At 49.1% G+C, this 21,543-nt stretch overlaps 2 protein-coding genes across 4 annotated transcripts in view; one reads left to right on the top strand and one right to left on the bottom strand.

The window, feature by feature from the left end:
- The window catches only part of TG (thyroglobulin), a 211,028-nt gene that overhangs the window by 37,492 nt on the left and 151,993 nt on the right, over positions 1-21,543 (bottom strand). The gene's annotated exons all lie outside the window — the stretch shown is intronic.
- The window catches only part of SLA (Src like adaptor), a 57,456-nt gene that overhangs the window by 11,666 nt on the left and 24,247 nt on the right, over positions 1-21,543 (top strand). Inside the window, exon 2 of one of the 3 annotated variants that reach the window (XM_074317166.2) lies at positions 11,631-11,894. The exons of 1 other annotated variant lie outside the window; for it this stretch is intronic. The gene's annotated coding sequence lies outside the window, so the exon portion shown is untranslated. Of the gene's footprint in view, positions 1-11,630; positions 11,895-18,933; positions 19,121-21,543 lie in introns of those variants that run through there. One more of the 3 variants, XM_074317167.2, reaches the window with a different exon arrangement.

The following is a 21,543-nucleotide window of genomic DNA, read 5'->3' on the forward strand; positions in this document are numbered from 1 at the left end:
CTGTAGATGAGGTGAATTGGGGAGACTATTGAGCAGCCGTGACAGCTCAGAGAGAACTCTGAGACCTAGAGCAGAGACAGACATTTTTAAAAAGCTGCCATCCATCTGAGTTAGTATTCTCTTTAATGTTTTCAACACTGAAATCATCTTCTTTTCTTGACCTCTGAAAGCATGAGTTTTACTCTAATTCGCAGCCCTTCAGTTTTGGCAAAACTTCAGTCGAAGGGGTGATAACGCAACTTTCATCTTGAAATTCTGGTCTTAGGGTGTAAGAGCTCACTTCCCCCTTCTTCTTCTCCTTCTCTTTCCCCTTTCCCTCCTCCCCCTCCCCTTCCTCAACCTTCCCCTCCCCTCCTCCTTCAGAATCAGCACTGCTTGGTTTCTTGGAGAAAGCGCAGGGAATTGGGATGAGAGAAACCCAGGTGTAGCTTAGCCCTTGCTGATGTCCTTTGAGTGTCAGCTGAGGTGATGCTTTTGCCCTGAAGGATCTTAAAAGCAGATTCAGGTATGACTCGTAGCCTAGGAGAGCATGCCGGGGGTAGGGCTTGAAGGAGGCTCAGAGAGTCCCTTCCTTCTACTATGGAGAAGTGTGTGTGTACAAAACACGTCCGTCCCCTCTTCAGCCCCAGTTCCCTCAGCGGGGAAGGGCCCGCCTCACAGCCTTGCTGGCAGAGGTGTCGGAAACGGGCTGTGTGAGGCATGAGCACAGAGCCTAGGGCAGAGCAAACGTTCGACTGGCTTCCATTGCGTCCCCTACTCTTGGTTCTGTTCATCCTGCCTGTAGGACACCTGCGTGCTGGCCCTTCACTGACTGACTCGGCGTAACTGTTCTCTTTAAAACTCTGAAGACAACATCCAGTGTAGAGAAGTGGGGTTGTTCTTCATAAATCATGCCTGATGGTAAGAAGCAAAACTTGCAGGAACAACAGGCAGCCTGGTCCCTCTGTGGCACAGGGAACTGAGCACCAGGCAAGGTGTCACACCTGGGCGCTTCACACCTTCCGAGCTCTGCAGACCACCCCCCTCATCCTCTCTCCACTGCCATCCTTCCACCTTTAAATTATATCAAATTTTACAGGGAGTGGGACAGCCAGTCACTCATGCACGTTTCCTCACGTGATCCCCACAACCAACCTCTAAGTATGATCATCCCCACCTCACAGGTGGACAGACTGAGGCCCAGGGCGGAGAGGTCATTTGTTCAAGGTCTTGGGACTGAAAGTAGCAGAGCCAGGACTACGGAGTTTGAACTATTTCCCCATGCGTAGTACTACCTACCGCTGGAAACGCGATAACTATGCACGTCACAGACCCTTAGTGGCTGGCGGATGGCGACTCACTCACAAGATCCTTGTAAGGGTGGCCAGGACAGTGAGAGGAAAGCGGGGAGAGTCTGGCTTCTCCCATGGCAGCAGGCTGGCCCTGTGGCTCCAGAAGATATGTCGTGATGTCTGCAGCCTGGAAGAGCCACGTGGAGACACACCAGAATCCACCCTTGGTCACTTTGATAGACGTTTACAATGACACCACATTCTGCTTCATATAAAGCTTTTGCTTATACTAGCTCATTTAAATACCTACAACCACCCTACGAAGTAGGAAGAACTGATATTATTTTAAAAGAAAATACACTACTTAGTTACAGCACCACCACCACCACCCAACCCCTTATCAGAGGCGGAAACGGTCCATGACCCCCGGTGGATGCCTGAAGCAGCAGATACTACTGAATGCTATGTGTGTTTTTTCTGTTTTTTTCCAAGACAGGCTTCATGACTCTTTTCACTTAAAGGAAGCACTTTACACCTCCCAACTGCCAGCATCAATACTCTTGCGCTTTGGTGCCATTGTGAAGTAAAATAAGGGTGACTTGCACACAAGCATTGTAATACTAGGACAGGCGATCTGAAAACTGAGACGGCTACCAAGTGACTAACGGGCGGGCAGGGTGCGTTTACCATGTGGAGATGATTCACATGCCAGGTGGGACAGAGCGGGACAAGCAGGACAGCATGAGATTCCATCACGCCCCTCAGAGTAGCGCACAAATTAAAACTGATGAATTGCTTATTTCTGGATTTTTCCACTTAATATTTTTAGACTGTGGTTGATGGTGGGTAACTGAAACCGTGGAAAGTGAAACCACAGGTAAGCGGGGGCTGCTATGATCGCTCTTTTGTACATTCCCCACTTTATTCCAAAAAGAATTTGGAATATACTCAGGAAAGAGCAGCAGAGAAGTTTAGCCATCTGTTAGTAAGAGGCTAAGAGAAGCTAAGAACCCAGATTTTCTGACTGCAAGGTGCTACGGCTTTCCCATGACCCCCAAGCTGCGTCCACTGATGGCAGAGGCCATGTGACACTCATGGGCATCCTGTCCCCACCCCCACCACCTTCCTCAGTCCTCTCGGTCCATTGGGTTCTTTGGCTAGTCCAGCTTTATCAATTCCCAGAGTCCCTATGCATTCAAGGTGAAGAAATGATGGGTGAGTTTTATTAGCTTTTTTTTATACTTTTCATAATATTCTAACTTTTCTCCAATGAATTTCTACTAATTTTGCTATTAGAAAAAACATTAATTACATTTAAAAGAACAGGTCCATAATAAAATATAACTGACTCTTGTCAAGAAGAAAGCAGTCCTCACTTATCATACAGGCCAGTCAGTGGACAGGTGGTACGGCCAAGACCATTTCAGAGAACACTTGCCAGAGGGAGGAAGTGAGAGGTGGGACAGAAGGAAGACCCCGAGGGAGGAAGGAGGTGGCCCTGAGTGAGGGGAGGGGTCCCAACAACAAGCCTCTCTGTCATCACAGACCTGCCAAAGTAGCGACCCTCTTCACACCCTAGAAAAAGGGCTGGGGTGTGTCACCCTAGTTTACGGAAAGGTAAAACAGAGCAATTTTTGCAATTTTTAGAGCAAGAATAGCAGCACAAAAATCCATGGTAGAAAATGCAGGTGGGCAAAACAAAGAAAACTAAAATCATACAGAATCCTCCCAAAGTGGATGACTGTTAACACGACTAGCCTCTCGCAAGTCTGTGTGTGTGTGTGTGTGTGTGTGTGTGTGTGTGTGTGTGTGTGTGTGTGTGTAGGAAATAAGTGAGATCCCATTGGTTTTGAACCTGTCTTTTTCACCTCACAGTCCACTGTGACTATCATTCTGTGCCGAGACCTACTACTTTACGTTTATTAGTTGCTAATGCCAGCGTGCAATCAAGTACTTAGCGAGAGAGTCATAGGGAGGTTAGGAGACCCTGCTGGCCATGGAATGTGAGACTTGGACGAAAATCCCAGTTCTGATTTATAGCTGCTTGATTTGGACTCTTTCTTCATCTCTAAGAAGGAGCATGATGGTATTGATAGCTTCCCCGAAGATTGTTATCGTGAAGCAATGAGGTGATTTTCATAGAACAGCACGGTGCATTGCAAATTGTAAGTGTTCAATAAATGATAGCTATTGTTTCTAATTTTATGTTTTAGACAACACTGCAATGTACATCTTTATGGCTAAATCTGTTCACATATACATGATGATTTCCTTATCCCAAGGAATTACTGGGTCAAAGGTATACTGTTTTTTTTCTCTCTTTTCTGAGACATAATAAAAATGGACTGACTAAGCTATTTACATAGCATATTAAATGGCTTTCCATTAAATAGCTACCCTGTGAAAACCTTTATTAAAGGAAAATATGTTTGCTTTATATATGAACGATGAACATTTAGATAGTATTGTAAGCTATGTCTCTTGGCCTCTACAGTTAATTTTTAAAAAATGATTTTATCGAGATATAACTCACATATCATACAGTTCACTCATTTAAAGCACGCAATTCAGTGGTTTTTAGTTCCATTCACAGAGTCGTGCAATCATCACCATCATCTAATTTTAGAACATTTTCATCATCCTGCAAAGGAACCATGTACCCATTACCCAGTCACTCTCTACCCCCAGCCCCTCCGCCCCAGGCAACCACTAATCTATTTTCTGTCTCTATAGAGTTGCCTGTTCTGAACATTTTATATAAATGGAAACATGCAATACGTAGCCTTACGTGCCTGGCTCCTTCCCTTTCATCCGTGTTATCACATGCGTCAGTTCTTCCTTCCTTTTTATTGTTGGAAATGCTCCACTGTGTGGATATGCAATATTTTGTTTATCTAGTCAACAGCTGACGGGTATTTGGGCTGCTTCCACTTTATGGTGATTATAAATAATGCTGCTATGGACATTGGAGTTCAGTTCTTTTGTGTGGATGTATGTTTTTACTTCCTTTGATTGTACACCTAGGAGTGGAAATGCTGGGTCACATGGTAACTCTATGTTTAACCTTCTGAGAAGCTGCCAAAATGTTTTCTAAAGCGGTGGCACCATTTTATACTCCCACAGGCAATATATGACTGTTCCAAACTCTCCATATCCTCACCAACACTTATCATCATCTGTTTTTTATTATCACGACAGCCATCTTAGTGGGTATAAAGTGTTATTGTGGTTTTGATTTGCATTTTCCTAATGCTTAAGGATGCTGAGTGTCTTTTCAGGAGCTCACGAGCCATTTGTATATATTTTTTGGAGAAAGATCTATTCAGAGCCCTTGTCCATTTTTAAATAGGGCTGTCTTTGTGATTGAGTTGTGCTTATATATTCTGGATACAAGTCCCTTATCAGATATATGATTTGTAAACGTTTTCTCCCTTCTGTGGGTTGTCATTTCAATTTCTCAATGGTATCTTTTGCAGCACAAAAGTTTTGAATTTTGATGAAGTCCAGTCTACCTATGTCTTCTTTTCTGCTTGTGCTTTTGGAGTCATAGCTAAGAAACCGGTGTTTATTCCCAAGGGGCAAGACTCCCGCCTCGCATTCTAAATAGACATATTTTTAAAACCATTTTTTACCACGTGCTGCCAAACTGCCCTACAGGAAGCTTGTACCTTGGTGCATTTTTATTTGCAAACCTAAATCGCCCACTGACTGTGTCTACACACAGAGGAAAGAGGAGGAAGGTGCCAGCAGGTAATGGGCGCTTACTGTGTTCTAAACACTTTATATACTATTCTCAGTTTGTGCTCAGGAAACCTCTGAGCCAGGGAATGATGACTTGCCCCTTTTATTAAACAATGACAGAGGCTCAGAGAGCATACACGACTTTCCCCAGATCACCCACTGCTTAGGAGTGGGGTTCAGGCTGTTGGTCGTCACAGGCACTGCACAACCCAGCCTCCATGTGCTGAAGCAAATAGGAATGGAGGTGACTCTGCACTCAACCTTCTTTCTCCGGACATTTTGGTAAACATCTCTCTCCACGTGGCTTAGCTACACACTGCCCCTTTAGCTGTGGGCATTCATGGTGGGGAGCCCACCAAGGGGGCAACTCCCAGGCACAGCTTGGAAAATGCACAGAGGCTGGGCCTCGGCTCTACGCCTTTAGAACGAAGCTTGCTCTCCTGTCATGTTTTTCCTCCAAGTTTTTGCAGACTTGACAAAATGCCTTTTTCCATCTGTCACAAACATTACATCTAATTGCCTCTGTCACCTTCTGGCTGTCAGAAACCATTTAAATGCTTGGCACATGAAAAGCACCGATTCCCCAGGCAAAGGTATCACCCTTTCAAAGTGACACCTGAGTGATGGCCAAGGTGACAAAGAATTTAAAATGCAGGCTCCTGAGTTGTCCCCTCCATCGTCAAGGAGCAATTTGTACACACACATTGGGTAGGTGTTGCCATTTAAAAATAATTTCATAATTAGAATTTGTAAAAGTGCCTAGGTGTTCCTTTCTAGTCATTTATTCCTGTAGCTTTGTTTCAGGAACCAGCTGGCTCAGAATAAGGGCTGGTATATATGTATGTGTGTATATGGAGGGAGGGAGAGAGGGACAGAGGGACAGAGAGAGAGAGAGAGAGAGAGAGAGAGAGAGAGAGAGAGAGAGAGAGATCGTCTCAGACTGCCTGAGCTTGAACTGTGGCATTGCCACCTTCTTGTTCTTTGACTGTGAAAAATTAGTCCCCTCTTCAGCCCCAGTCCCCTCAGTGGTGAAGGGCCCGCCTCACAGCCTTGCTGTCAGAGGCGCAGGAAATTTCTGTGTGAGGCGTGAGCACAGAGCATGGGGCAGAGCAAATGTCCTACTGGCTTCCATGTGTTCCCTACCCTTGGTTCCCTTCCTTCTTTCCTCCCAACCTCCCTCCCTTCCTTCCTTCTTCCCTTCCATTTTACGTGCTACCTCTGTCCCTCCCTCCCATTCAACCTTCCTTCTTCCCTCCCTCCCTTGTAATAAATATTTGATGGCTGCTCTGGCCAGGCAAGGTGCTTGTGCCAGGTGTCAATCATTGACCAAACAGGTAGACACCCTGTCTTCATGGAACTTATGGTTTTTGGAAGTCAGACCAACACAGAGATGGGAAAGGGGGTGTTAGGGGAGACCCTTGAAGAGAGTCCCTTTGTGGGGCCTGACACACCCGGCACCACCATGCACTGGTTCGTCCTTCTTGTGGGAAGGCTGACCCATCTTTGTTCCTAAGCAGAGTTCACGGGATCTCTGGGCCCTTCCCCAGAAGACAGACGACGTGCTTGCACCAAGGGAGGATAAGACAGCAGGGCATGTGTTACTGTCACCCTTCTCCTCCCAGGGCTTAGCCTCACAGCTAGCCTGTGGCTAACATTCATTGAATATAATATTCATTTAAATAAATGGATGCCTGCGCTAGATCTAGGAAATAAAAGAGTTTGTATATCAGTGCACCTAGAGGAAGCTAGTTAGAAGAACCAAGTTGCAAAGGCTGAAATTGGGCCCTGTTCAGAGACCATCCCAACCTCTGGGAAACCCACTGACCTCTTTGTCAACCCTCACAGAACAGAGAAGCAGGCTGGGTGCAGGGGGGCTGAGTTGAGCAACGAGACAAGAGTACAGTTCTAGTGAATCAACAAGTTTGTGCAACTCTTCCCAGCAGAAACGTACAGCGATTTGAAACACGGCATCTACTTTTCTTCAATCCCCAGAACACCGTCAGCGCCAAGAGGCCTCCCAAAGAAGCACAAAGAGATTCTGATGCCACACATCTGAGCCCCACTCCAGCTGGAGACGTCAGCTCATCTAAATGGGTCACTTATCCAACTTTGGAGATGGTTCCCGAAACAGGAACTCCCATCTCTAGAGAAACAATAGGGTCTGATGTGTCCCAGTTGATTTTCATGGTTAGTTTATCATCTTCCCCAGAGGGGAAACATCAGTGCTGACAACGTATGTGCTTGTGCGCAGCAGGCAGACCCACCACCTTCATTTGTTCATTCAGCAGATGGATAAGCATGGTAACCTCTTTGGGGCCAGGCTCGGTGCTAGGCTCAGTGGTCATGTGTTGGACGAGTCCCTGCCTTTCCAAGGTCATGCTCCACTTTGAAAGGAAAGGGAGGCATCCCTACTCAGGGGACCCCCACTACGTGCCTTGCACTATGCCAGCCAGTCTATTCACATTCTCCTATAGACCCTCACGACCTAGGAAGGAAGTGGGATTCGTAACACCTTTTAGGCTCACAGAGAGATCCAGAAAACTTTGCAAGGTCACACAGCTCCCAAATACCTTGAATCCCCCTCTTGCTCTTGACTCCAATATGCGTGTGTCCTGTTCCAGTGGGGCAGGGGAAACTCCAGGGCGTATTCTGAAGAGGAAGCAACCAGCTTTGGTTACCGGAGGTCTGGGAGTACATACGGACAAGGTGGGCTCTGGGTGGGGCCTGCAGGATGGAGGGGTGCCCCACGCAACTACAGAATGGGCGGTGGCAAAGCACATGGTGAAGAGGAGGGAGGCCTGAAACGTAGAGTGACACAGAAAGTACCTGTGATAAACAGGGCATGGGGGCCGTGAGTGGGGACATTGTCATGGGGGGAGGATGGAAACGAACTGTGATGAACTGAGTGGTCCTGGGGGGGGGACAGGAGTCTACGGCAGGTGCTGGCGGAGCCGTGACAGGATCTGCGTCTTCTGTGGGGACACAGGGCTGGCATGGTGTGGTTGAAGCGCTGGGATATGGGAGACTTATTGGAGGCCAGCATGGTAGTGGCAGTGTGCTCACCTCACAGGCGACTGAGCTAGAGCTGGGAGGGGGTCCCTCATCAACTGGGTGGCCTCCAGTGAGTAAGGGAAACCCTCGGGGCCTGGTTCCTTCAGGAGAAGGCTGGACATACAGAGTAATTGGGAAGAATAAATAGGTCCCGTAAGCAACAGCCAAGGGCCTTTGCGGGCCCTGCAAAGGTCGCTTCCTTTTCCTTTCTTTCTGCTCCTGGAACACTCTGAGCATTGTCAGCCCTAAACTTGTGCACTTGCCTCTTGCTTCCCCTGATCGCTCTTCCTCTTGGTCTTCACACTGGTGTCCCTTTGGGCTCACGTCAAAGCCGTCTTCCAAGGGAAGAGTCCCCTTCCTGTCCCACTCCCTCAGCAGTCTCCTACATCATTACTTGTTTGCTTCTCTAACACAGCAGGCTCTCAAAGAGTATTCACTGACTTCATGACTGAGCAGGGGAACCAGTCAGTACTTATCCAGCCGTACAAGGGGCAAAAACTTGGCCCTCAGAGAACTTCCGGCTCTCACCGGATCTTGAAGGTCACGTGCTTTAACCCCCCTTTGGATACAAGAATCCCGTCGACCATTCATGGCACAGAGTGTGACGCCTGGCATTCAACAATTGCTCTCTGAATTTCCCTCCTGAGTGAACTAACTTACATCTGATTCTCTCCATCGAGAGGGAGCTTGCTAGTTTGTAAGTTTGCCTTCCTCATCTTCTAACCTGTCCAGCATTTCTGTAGGAAAAAAGGACGAATGCTTCGAGTAGACTGGGACTCTGGAAATACTGGACCCAGCTGTAAACTGTGGGGCTTACACATTGCATCCCTGCTCCTAGATCCTGGAGCCCCAGGGACCTACAGCTGGAGGAACGGGGTTCATTTGCATTGGTTAGGACACCTGCCCAAAAGCCCAGCTGGGGAATGTAACGTCTGCCTCCCAACAGTGATAAGTGTGCAAAGATAGCTGTTTACATAGCAGAACATTCCATTTCAATAAGGTGAAGAAGGCAGCATCTTCAGTGAGCAACCCTCAGCCCAGAGGGACATTTTGCTAATCTGCCTGTGGCCTCAGCCTGGGCCCTGAGAGCTAACAAACTCACAAGGCCCTCCAGAAATCAGGTGCTTTCTACGCAGATGGAACTGAGTGTCTTCGTAAGCTCTGGCGTGTGGCCTCCTGACACAGGGCCGACTCCATACTTATACTTGAGTTCTTGTGGGGATGTCCCTTGCCAAGTGTGGGCTCCAACCTCCACACCATTTCCCCTGCTCAGGTCACACAGCTCAGCCATCTGTGTATCACAGATGACAGTTTTAGGAACATTTTCTCGAACTTCCTCTGTGTCCTGGAAGTTACCCCAAGGCCGAAAAGGGAGATGGTGAAACATCAAGGCCAGGGAACATTAGCAGTGACCTCTGCAGGTCACCCCGTTACCCAATAGAAATGTACATTCTGAGCTTCTCCTTCTGCAGAAGCTTCTCCTGGAGAACTGTGTCCGTCAGGGAACACCCCTCTATGGTCCCTGCCGATCTGCCTTCCGCCTCTGCCATCAGACTTGGAGCTTTCTCAGGGCCCACAGTGCCCTTCCCCCAACTCTCCAAACTCTGTGTGACGCCAGCAGTTCCTTCTGCCTGAGACTCTCGCGCCCTGGCTGGTCCCAGGCGGGCTCCGTCTCCTCCTACAGGTCTCGGCTAATGGCACTTCCATAGAGAGCCCATGCCTCCCACCACTGACCGCTTGTGGGAGGCAGCACCTCTGGGACCCACCATCGCATTAACCATTTCATTGCCGTCCAGCCATCACCATAACTGATGGCTGCCATATTTAAGTCTTCATACCATGGCTCCCCCAGAGAAAGTAAGTTCAGTCAGGGCAGGGTTTTGTTGGGTTCTGTGCACAGCTGGTCCCAGTGGCAGGAAGAAACCCAGTGAAGTTTTACTGAATAAAGGACTGAATGAATTCAGAATCTAACTCATAGTAGATTCTCAATAAATACTTTTTGAAAAGTTGCCATTTCCACAAAACTCATGCCTTCTGACTATCGGTCCAAACCTCCTTTTTTCCTCTGTGTGAATATAGGGCAGATGACACCACTTCTGCATATTTCTGCCAGTCTGCTTTTCCCCTCCAAGACAAACTGCCCACTTGGTCTTTTGTAATATTTCCTCTGTACCTTCCCAGGGTGTCCTGCGCAAGGCGGGTATTTTCACAAGTTGTCTCAGGAAGCATCTATCTAGTACAGAGCGCCTTCTAAATTTAGAAGCAGCCCTGATGTTTTTCATTCGTCTTCAACAACTACAGTGAGTGAGGTTTCTAAATGACTGGCCCTGGGTGGCCGAGTCAGCCCTGCTGGGTTGGCACTGTGTATCTCCGCCCCAGGCTCTGCTCCAACACCAGCTGTGTGATTCTGGGCAAGTCACTGGACACTGTGCTCTGTCATCTCTGTAAGGTGGGGGTCGGCCAGGGTTCCCAGAAACAGCCCCAGCGTGGTCACCCGGCATCCCCAGCTCAGGCAAACCGTCCTCAGGCAGTATTGCCTGGAATCGACATTCCGACAGCTTCTACCTCTGTCGCCAACAAGCTTGAGGCCCCAGGTGCCTGGGCTTTCTTGCTTGAGATCCACATGCTATGAATAGGGGGCTACTTTTTTTTTTTTTTTTTTTTTTTAATTTTCAAACCCATCACAGAGTTGAATTACAATGCACATACGCACTTCACCTAAATTCACCAAATATCAACATTTTGCTGCATTTGCTCTCTATCTCTCATTTTCTCTCTTTCTCTTTATTTATGTTTATTTATGTGTTATATATTTTTGTTTTAGTGAACCATTTACAGGTCGTAGACATCACGACACCTGACCTACAAACACATCAGCATGGCTCTCGTAAGAACTGGCGCTTCTCCCACATAATGATGTCATGGTCATGCCCAAGATAATTAACATTGCCACACCGGCACCTCATATGCACTTTATGTATTTGAATACCAGTCCCCCATCCCAATAATGTTCTTCCTAGTCCTTTTCCCTGATCCAGGATCCAGTCAGGCATCAGGCATTGCGTTCAGTGGCTGTATTTTCTTAGTCAACTTTAATCTGCAACCTATTTTTCATAACCTCTCTGGTTTCTTATGGTTGTAGCAAAACTGAGGGGCAGTGTGACCCCAGGGAGGCTGGTCGACAGCGCCTTTCTGTTGAGGGGCTTCGATGCCCACTATTTTAAGCGTCTGCCCATTAAAACCTAGCCTACAGCTGAGAGGGGGCCAGAAGCTCTGCAGTGGGGTTTATTCAGCAGCAACAGGAGGAAGCAGTCTGAATTGGGAAACTAAGAAAAGCAGTACTTGCAGCTCTGAGCCACAGCCTCCTTGGACCCAGTGAGCTCCAGGGACCGTGAGAGCGGTCTCTCCTGCCTTTTAGTTAGAGGAAAAGGTCCAGTCTCTGAAAGCCTAGCGTGGCCTGGACATTTAGAGTCAAGCTGCCCATATTCCCAAGGCCACTGCAAAAAAAAAAAAAAACCACACAAAAAAACGGCTTTAATAACACCACTGTCTTCCCTGTCCTGACAGAGAGAAGCCGGCTCAGAGTGGTTACTGAAAACAGGAACCGGCCCCTATGCAAGGTCCGCACCTCCCTCGTTGCTAGCAGAGGAAGTGTGTGGCTGATTTAGCAACTGCTGTTCTTCTTGATAGCATGGGCTTCACTACACCCGCCGGAGGCCCGGCCGCCCGCTCACTCTGCAGGAGCGCAGCAGCTGATGGAGAGGCGGTGATGGTGTTCCTGGCGGCCCCTCCTCAGCTACTCCCAAGGGAGACCAGGTCCAGCCTTTGAAGGTATCTTGGGCGCCACGGCAGGGGCTGGGCAGGGAGAGACATCAGCAGCCCTCAGACACACAGCTGGTGGGGGGTGACTTTCTGAACACAGAGACGCTGTCCATGAAAACAGGCCAGGAGAGGCCCAGCACCGTACACAGTGCCCAGCATGCGGCACCCGCTCAGTGAATGTTTGGTGTGTAATTATATGGCAAGAAGGGCTGGAGAGCTGGGGCTGGCACATTCCCACCAGAGGACACTTTGCAGCCACAGAACAGCGTGGCACATTGCAGGCTTCTTACTGAGGACAACTGCTGCTTGCTATCAGACTTTCTAGCAGTGTGACCTTGGGCGAGTCATTGAAACCTCTCTAGACTTCATTTTCTCCTCCGTAAAGTACTGGGACTACTGGGACCCAGTTCTCACAGGTATGGGGCAGACTGTATGAGTGAGCATATGCAAAATGCCCAGACGAGTTTCAGACACGTAGGAGGTGCTCAGTTCATGCTATCAGCATGGAGTCGTGACATCTAAGGTGCATGGAGCCCAGGGAGGCTGACCCATCACAGTAGTGCTTCTAGAGTTTGGCTGTGTGGGTCTTCTTTGGGAAAACGCTGATGATATAAGAAATCAAAATCAAAGTCGGTGGTGTGTGTATAGGGCCAGGGGTAGGATTAGTAGAGATTTCGGAGAACTAGAATTCTACAGGGGATGAGGCACAGCCACATTCTTCTTGTTCCTAGGTGTCCAGAGAGCCTGGTGTCAGGGAATTGACTGGGGCCTTTGGCCTCAAAATGTCCTGAATTGGGGCTGTGCATCTGGGTGGGAAGGGATGGGGTCGGCCATGCCAAGTGCCAGGGGAGGGGCATTGTATGAAAAAGCATTTCCCTGTAATTCTCAGAACAATTCTACAAGGTTACAATTATTATTTGCTTTTGAAAAATGAGAAAATGAGGCTCAGAGAGGTTAAGGGATTCTTCTAAATCACACAGCAGTGAGACGCCCTAAGGGCTGAGGAGCAGGTGGGGAGAGCCTCAGGGAGAGCAAGTATGTGAAGGACAGAAGTGTGTAAAATGAAGCAGTACTCTTCATTTTAGGAGAAATACACCGCATGTTCTGCAAATTGCCATTCTGTGGTTTGCTATGAGATGTTGAGCCTCCGATCTCTAATCTGGGCTGTGGTACTTTGAAAATGGGGGAGGTAAGCCCAGATCAAAGTTCGGGCAAAATTTTTTGCAACTGATGTTCTCCTCTTAGGAGGACACTATCCAAGAGTGCTTAATATGCTCTGAAAAGTAGACTAATAACAAAGGTACTAAAAACCTAGGAAATAGACAGACTGAAATCTATTTAGATTCCTACATCTTAAACAGATCTAGAATCAGGGCAGCAAGACAGCTCCGTGTGACTTAATCAGTGACACCTGGGTGGACATTCTGGGTCGGCCGCCAGAGAGCTGTGTGTCTCTGGGCAAGTCACTTTGCCTCTCTGAGTGTTAGTTTCCTCCTCTTAAAAAAGAAGACCAGCTTCTTTGTGTGTTTGTAAGAAAGTTACATTGTAAACAATATGTAAGAGATGCTAAATACGAAATAACTGCTGTTAACTCATGCCCTCACCCAGACAATTAAAGTACTTCAACTGACTTGGGTACTTCTAGGTGTGGGCAGCAACTTACTCCTCCACCTGATACAGTAAATGAAGCAGACATGGAAGGTGTCATTGCAGCAACCTGAATCATTTTCCTAATACAGAAAAAAAAAAAATGTTCCTTCTCTGAGTTTCGAGAGCTGGTAACATTTTTTCAAGGGGAGCGTGTCTTAAAGACTTAGAAATTATTCATTCCGGTAAACCCCAGTCAGCTTCCTGCATGCATAGATGCTGCTGGTTTTTAATTATTCATTTCACATTCCGCAAGTATTTATGTACCCCAGCTCTGAGAGGCTGGAGCTTAAAATTCTCATTAAGGATTTCCAGCATGGCAGGCTATACCATGTGGCTATTGTCAGTAACGTAAGGGTCCTGTTAGTATTTTTGTCCGTCCATCCATCCATCCATCCATCCATCCATCCATCCATCCCTTCCCTTAATAAATATGCATTGAGGCCACAGCATGTGACAGGTTTCCTCTCTTTCTCTCCTCCCCAAAAGTTCCAGAGGAAATAAGTACATTGGGTTCAAACCACTTCCTCCCATCTGAGAACCCCTAGGGGAGGGGGCTCACTTCGTTATGATAACTCGAGCTGCAGATAGAAACTGTGGCGCCTCAAAGGCTCAGTGGCTCCCTTTTGTTGTCAAACAGCTTTGCAAAGTCACACTTCCCTCCTGAGCACCCTGCAGGCAGCGGGGACTGGGATGGGAGAAGCTGGGGAGGCTCCAAGAGCTGCAGGAGAAAGTGGGAATTGTCCTCATTACGGTCATCAGGGGAAATGACTGCCCTGAGAGGGGCAGGCTGGACCTGAAAGTACAACACGCCAGGCACTCCACACACAGTTCTTTCAGCCGTTCAGCCAAGTTCAGTGAGCACTTACTATGTGCCAGGCGCCTGCTAGGTCGTGACTTTTCCTGGAGGACTGTGTTCTCAGGACGTCTACAACCTGGGGTTTGTAAACACTTAAAGGGAGAAGTACACTGTGCTCATGCTGTGTGCCATAGACGGAGCAAACGGATCCAGAACAGAGAACAGCGGGGAACCAGTTCAGTCAGTAAAGTGTGTTCAATTGAATTCTCACATTAACCCCGGGAGGCAGCCATGCTCCTTCCCAATTTACAGATGTGCCATTGCTCCCTCCCCGTCTCACCCCACACCCTCCAAGTCACACGGACAGTCAGCTTAAAACTGACATCCTCTGAATATAAAGCCAATCACTCAGACGGCCAGGAACCAATTCCCCATTCACTACTCTATCAAGACAGCCACTGGTCCATCCACTGAACATCTGTTATGTACATGGCCCTCCAGCACACAAAAGGTAGCGCCATGAGCTTGTCACAATAGAGGACAGAGTCAATCCTCTCTCCAATTCCCATGCCTGAGAGCGCAGTCATGAAGAGCCGGCCGCGATCCGGAGCCAGAGGCCTGGATTCAAATCCTGCCTCCACCTCCGACCAGCTGGGTGACCCCAGACAAGTTATGTAAATGTTCAGGCCTTGGTTTCCTGTTATTCAAAATGCATAATGATAGCCAGCGATGCAGCTCTCCTAGGCGTATTGATTCTGCAGTTTTCCTCTAATGCTTTTTGTTTCCTTACGGAACATCCACCACATTCTAGCCAGGGGTAAAACTGGACCTGACCTGTCTTCATAAGCAGTGAGTCACTCAGCAAGCGATCACACAAATGCTTGTTAAAATCACAGTCTACTTCAGCGCAATACATACAGGCCTTCTGCGGAGGGGAGGATGGGACCGTGGGCTGAATGAAGAGTAGCCCAGCTGTCCTCGCGCCTGGCATCTGTGGTTGTGACAAGTGACTCACAGTGAGGGGTGAGGTCCCTTCCCCAGCAGGAGGGTCAGTGCATGCAAATGCTGTTATTCAGCAAAGCAGCGATTTCCATCTCGCTCTATAAGCTTATGAGCTGCACTGGGATTCATGTAGGTGAACAAAAAGCAAAAGTCAGTCTTGCTGGGAAATGGGATGGAATAAAGGAATCACTAACTTGACAATCCCTGGGCCCAGATGCCCAGACAGCCTTAGTGTCTCCATGCAATGCTCCATCCACCTCCTTCTAAGGAAACCTGCATTGCCAAGGATCCAGGTTTCAAATGAAAAGAAAAAGCCAGCTTCGAATGGACTGTTTTCTCATTCTGTGTAACGGTGCATCTGTGTAGTCTAATATCAGAATATGTGTCTTTACGACAGTTTTTTCACTGTCAGTGTTCCAAAAATATTCAGTCGGCTATAGATGAAATAGGTAGGTGTCCAGGCCCTGGCCTGGGGCCCAACCCCATTCATAGCATGGGATTGGGCAACAAATGTGTTTGGGGTACAACAAACTTAGACAGGTTGGCACCATATCCCACCAGCCTCTGTGTTGTTGTTTTTTCTTTTCTTGCGGGGGGGGGGGGGCAGGGGGCTCCGTGTATGAAAAGTTGAGCTAGGAAACAAAGAAATGGGGGGATTTTTACTTCTGATTTCAACGAGATAGTAAAGCGAGACGGTGCTTCACAGAGCTCCCCGCCAGGTCTGGGGCACATTTACTGTCAGCACAGAGAAGAGCCACAAGCCAGGAGCCAGGGGAGGGGAGGGGAGCCTCTACTGTGCTCATCCTGTGACACCTGCTCTCTAATCCTCACTTGGGAAAACCCAGAGAGGACGATAGGACTCTGTCCATTTTTAAAATAAAAACAAACAAAAAGCAATGCAAAGAAGTTTAGTAACTTAATAAGGGGTGAAACTGAAAGGTACTCCAGCACCAACGGGCCCTAAATTTGGCTTCTTCCTGTGATATCCTAAAAGGACCTGTTTTATAAGATGCTTCCATCAAAGCCGCGTCTCCCTGTTAGTCTGAGAGCACATGAGCTCTCCTTCTGGGGAGCCACAGGTAGAAGGCGTCAGAACACAGGCTCGCAGACACATGGGTCAGGACCCACAGCCACGCTGACAAATGAGCAATGGCTCTCTTGGGATGGACAAACCTACAGAGCGCTTGTCCACACTTACTGAGTGACCTTGAGCAGGGTGCTTGCCCTCTCTGAGCCTTTTCTGTGTAATACGAGGGCACTGAATTGCTATTTTTCAGTTGGTGATTTATAATATCGAGGATTGGGGCATTGTATCAGGCAGCATAGAAAGGCAAGAGGGTTGCCCCCTCCACACACACACACACCCCAATCAGTGCCTTGCTTTTCTCTATTTTATGTATTGAGTTTCTGGGGAAACTTTCTTAACACAGGTTTCAAATCAGCAGGAGGTTTGAAATACCCCGATGAGAGGATCCCCAAGTCTCCCCCACATGGCCTTTAGAGCCCCTGACTTTGAGTCAGGCCGGAGGAGAACACGGGAGTGGCCCTGCGCCTTTCGGAGCTGGCTGCCCGCGCTCCATCCATCCTGCCCTGGCCGTGCCTTGGGGGCCATTGCTGTACCGCAGGGAAAGGAGAACGAGGTGGGGCTGGGGGCCGGGGGCAGGCCTGTGGCTGCACCTGCCCCAAGAGGAGAGCAGGGAACAATGTGGGTCACAGGGTAGGTGCACCTGTGGCGCGAGGTCAGGATGTGGTGGGGTGCCCCCGGAAATGCTGCGAGATCCTTGGCATGGAAACCAACCGATGCTAAGCCCCTGTGCCAGCTCTTCTTTTCCCCCGTGTGCAGTGGCAGACCACAGGCAGCACTGGGCAAGCCCCAAGTCATCCGGGTGGAGACCGGGTACCAGCCACCGCACAGGGATAGGTGAGTCCAAAGGGCCATCGCCGTTGTCTGGCCCAACCTTTCCCACATATCTGAGAACCCCAAGGCCCAAGGAGGGGAACTTGCACAGCGAGTTAGCTGGCCATCCAACCCCCCAAGGAATCCGGCTTTGGTAAAATTTTTGCTAGCCTATCTCACTAATCTTTTCTCTGCTTTGGATATAATCTGTCATTTAATCCTCAGATCAACCCCGCCGGGCATGTATTTGTATCTCAGATTTATGGATTTGAAAATGGAGGCTCAGAGAAGTGTAGTAACTAGTCACAGGACACACAGCCAGTAAATAGGGCAGGAGCTGGAATCTGAACCTAGGTTTTCCTGGTTTGAAAACCCCCTTTCAAAGCTCCAGTATTCGTTCCAAGTTCTTCTTCCAATTATAGAAGCAATTTGTACACATGGGAGAAAATATGGAGATTTTAGAAAGGTTTGTAAAGAAGAAATCGATAAATTCACCTATAAACTCACTACCCAGAGAGAGAGCCCTTGCAGGCATCTTGGAAATAATTTCCTTTAATATTTTCCTACATCTGTGCATATACATGTTAAAGTTTTATAAAATTGGGATGGTGTAAGTACAGCCGCTTTTTTCTTTTCCCCCCTCATAGCATTCACAGTTCTTTAAAATCATGTTATGAAAGGCTGGGAAGCAGCCCACATGGTTCACTCCTGCCCGTCTGACCACGCCAGGCCATCTAAGAGTGACCATGACAGCTGAAAGCTAGCAGGCCTTAACTGGCCTCTCTCCCCAGTCCCCTCTGCTCCCCGCAGCCAGCTCCCCGGACCTGGGCTTCCAAGCATTGCCACCTGACATCCAAGAGACCCCTTGGGACCTCTGTGTCCCTGGTACTACATTGTACCCAGAAGTTTACAGTCCTTGAAGTTTGCTCGGATGACTTTTAAAAGTCACTTTTCTGCTACATTCTTAGACTAGACCAGAGGGCAGGAAAGCAGGACAGCAATTCGGGGCAGCTGGGAGCACAGGTTTTGGAGTCCGGCGGACGTGGTTTGAACCCACCCCAGCCTTGGCTCTCGCTAGTCCGATAACCTCGGACAAGTCACTTAATTTAGCTCATCTATAAAGGGAAGTTGTTGGGAGCAACCCAGGGTACAGCCACTGTGAAATGCTCAGCCCAGGGCCTGGCCCGGAGGGAGAGCTGATCCGCCACGATGGGGGTGGTGATTGTGGTAATGACTGCTGCTGTTGGGGTTCTGATCTGGTGGGCAGTGAGGTCCCCCGTTTGAGGCATCACGTTCACACACATTAGAAGCAGGTCGTGTGAAGGGGCTCAGAGCTGTCACACTTTGTAGAAGAAATTCTAAAACCACAGGGAAGAATCCGTCCCTAAGGAAGTTTTCACATTCCCACCGTTGCCAAGGGTTTCTACCTGTTCCTGGTTTTACTGCGGAGTCCAGACCTGTCTTCCCTTGGTTGGGGTTCCCCAAGCTCTCTCCCCCTTTGTATACTATGAAGGGGACCAGGGTACCTTCCATTCCAACAGCGAGGCCTGGCTTTTAGATGCACAGAGAGGACACAGACCTATCCCAGGATGCTGCGCGGGAATGGAAGGTTCTGAGAAGCCTGACCCCTGTGTTTACAAGACCAGGCAGAGCGCGTGATAAAAGGCTCCCTGATCTGGTCAAACAGAAACCTAGCTGGAGAAGGCACATCCCACATTCCTGGCGGCAGCTCCCTGCAGGCGTGTGACCTTTCCATGACATGTGCCTCCTCAAATGGTGGCCAGTCATTCACTGACCAGAGCTCCTTGGTGATCTTTCTTCCTCGCTGTGGAGAGAGAGCAGCGCAGGCTCTCCACCGGGGGAAGGACGTGGGTTCTGAAGTCAGGAGAGGTAGGTGTGCCCCCTGCACCCCTGCTCTGTGGGTTTCCAGGTCGGGGAGTGTGAGCCAGGGAGCTAACGGTCAGCCTCCACCCTGAGAAGGTGGAAGAGGAAGGAAGCTCTGCCTCCAGGGGTGCTGGAGATGACACGCAACGGTGTCTGCTAATCGCCCCACCAGAAGGTGGGCCCGGAGCACCCACAGACTGCCATCCCCCCATCCCGAAGAACAGAAACAAGGTCTGCATTCTGTCTGACGGGACTTCATACGGAAATGATGATGGCTCTTTTCTCTTATTAATAATTTTCAAAATGTCATTGAGTCTTGATTGCAAGCATTAAAAGGAGCTCAGTGGCTCTCTCTTTGCAGATCATCTTTTCGACTCATCTCATTTTTCAGGAGAGTAAACTGAGGCCCAAGGTTACAGAGAAAAGGCAGCGTTGGTCCAAAGCCTGGCGGGGAAATGAGAGGCCGGCACCAGTCCTGATCCCTTGATGCCACAAAGAAAAGGGAGAAAGAAATCAAGGCTTTTTAGCGCCACAGTTAATTAACTCATTTCTCTTTTGCCCTCTCTTTATTGTTCCTAGAAGCAATTAATGTCTCATACCCTCTCTCCCACCTCCAGCCTCTGTATAAAACTGTCACAGATTAAATCAAATTGTTCAGCCATTTCACTAGGGAGATTCCAGCTCTCGTTCTCTGGGGCATTTTACACTCTTCTCAAATAAAAGCCTCCTTCGGAGAAGTTAACTCCTTCCTGGAGACTACAGTGAGCAGACCACTAAGGGGCTGTGGAGACCTGATGGGTTTTTCTGAGCAGCGCGGGGTGTGGTGGGCTTGGAACCCAGCCCCAGCCCCTGCTCTGAGCACCTGCTCGCCGCCCTGCCAGACAGAGACAGGGAGCACGCGTGTGTCAGAGCAGGAGAACCCAGACTGCCAGGACCTCATCCGCCTTGCTCATCTCGACACTCTGGGTATGTTCCTTTTCTTGGACGGCGCTCAGTTTTCCCACCTGAAAAATGCAACTTGTAAGACTTTTTTTTTCCTTCCCTGTACTGGAGTCCATGAATGTCCCCATCATAGCATATGGATGCTGGAGAAGAATTACGAAGTTGTTGGGAAGAGAGGTGAAGTGAGAATCCACTCTGACAGATAACAAAGTCTTTCCCTGAGGAGTTTTCTGGAGTTGTGATGAAAAGGAAGGGAAGAGATGGACATGACAGCAGAGGCCGTGGCTTGGACGTGACTCAGAGGAGGGGACGGAACGGGGGGGAAGCTAAGACCGGCTGGAGGGAAGGGGCTCCTGGACTGTCGGGGTCGGGGGGATGACACCCTCAGTGGGCGCTCTGGGGCAGGCTAAAGGCACAGTCCCTGGTTCTTAGTTGGTCCTTGGCACCGAGTATCAGGCCTCAGGAAACAGAACAGCATTGTGAGGAGAGCGGGGTGACCGTGCAGGGCAGTGCGGTGAGGGGACAGGAGAAAGTGAGAGGCCGGAGGCCAGCACTGGTTCAGTGATCTCCGCACGGGGCCTGCCGGGGCCTCTGCTCAGCCAGTCCTGAGCTTCCTGCAGAAGCCCAACGGCCTTGGTGGTGACAGACGGGTGCTGAGGGCCTGGGCTGCCTTGGGGGCTCCAGGAAGCCCTGGGAGCAGGACAGAGGTGGCAGAGGGGCTTCCAGGGACTCCTGCGCACACATGGTCGGCTGCCAGCTCCTTCCCTGGACATAGCTAAGGGGGTGCGGGGGCGCACATTCCCTGTCAGGTGGGTGGGATCACGTGTGCCTGCCATTCTCCAGGCCCAGCACTGGAGACCTTCAGCAAGTGTCTGCTGAACTGCAGGCAAGGAGGCTTCTGGTCATGCTGCCAAGCATGCTTCTTCGAGCACATTTTTAGGAGCATTTTTACTTCACTGCATACACCAGGCTAGGGCCCCGGGACAAAGAACACTGGTCCCTGCCCCTGGGGCCAGGCGAGGCTGTTAAAACCTGCCCAGCCTGCAGGAAGGGTCCTACCAAGGTCAGAGGTGTCCCCTTCACTGTATTTGGGGTGGGGTAGGCAAGAGGGAGAAAGAAGGGCCTGGGCCTCGAGTTTGGAGCGACTCATCCTTAAAGCATCCTCCCCCACCCCCCAGCACACACATACCCTGTTGTTTCCTGGCACGAAGACCAACAGGATCGGAATAAGATGGGATTCTTAACTTTGAATGTGAGGCCCGTTCCAGCCACACTTTCTATGGTGCATTATGATTTTACAGTTTTTTCAAGTCTTGTAATTATCTTGGGAGCAGCACAATTATATTACGGTCTATTAGTCTGGGTTATAAGTGATAAATGGTTCGTGTAAATATTTAAAATATATTAACTTTCAAAAACCACTCATTTTGGTTTTCCTTCTTTCCTAGTATAGCAGGTATCCCCTCCCCTCATCTCTCCCCAAAATT

The sequence above is a fragment of the Rhinolophus sinicus genome, chromosome 6, assembly GCF_057876585.1.
Source record: "Rhinolophus sinicus isolate RSI-liver-muscle chromosome 6, RSI-T2T, whole genome shotgun sequence".
Classification (NCBI taxonomy): Eukaryota; Metazoa; Chordata; class Mammalia; order Chiroptera; family Rhinolophidae; genus Rhinolophus; species Rhinolophus sinicus.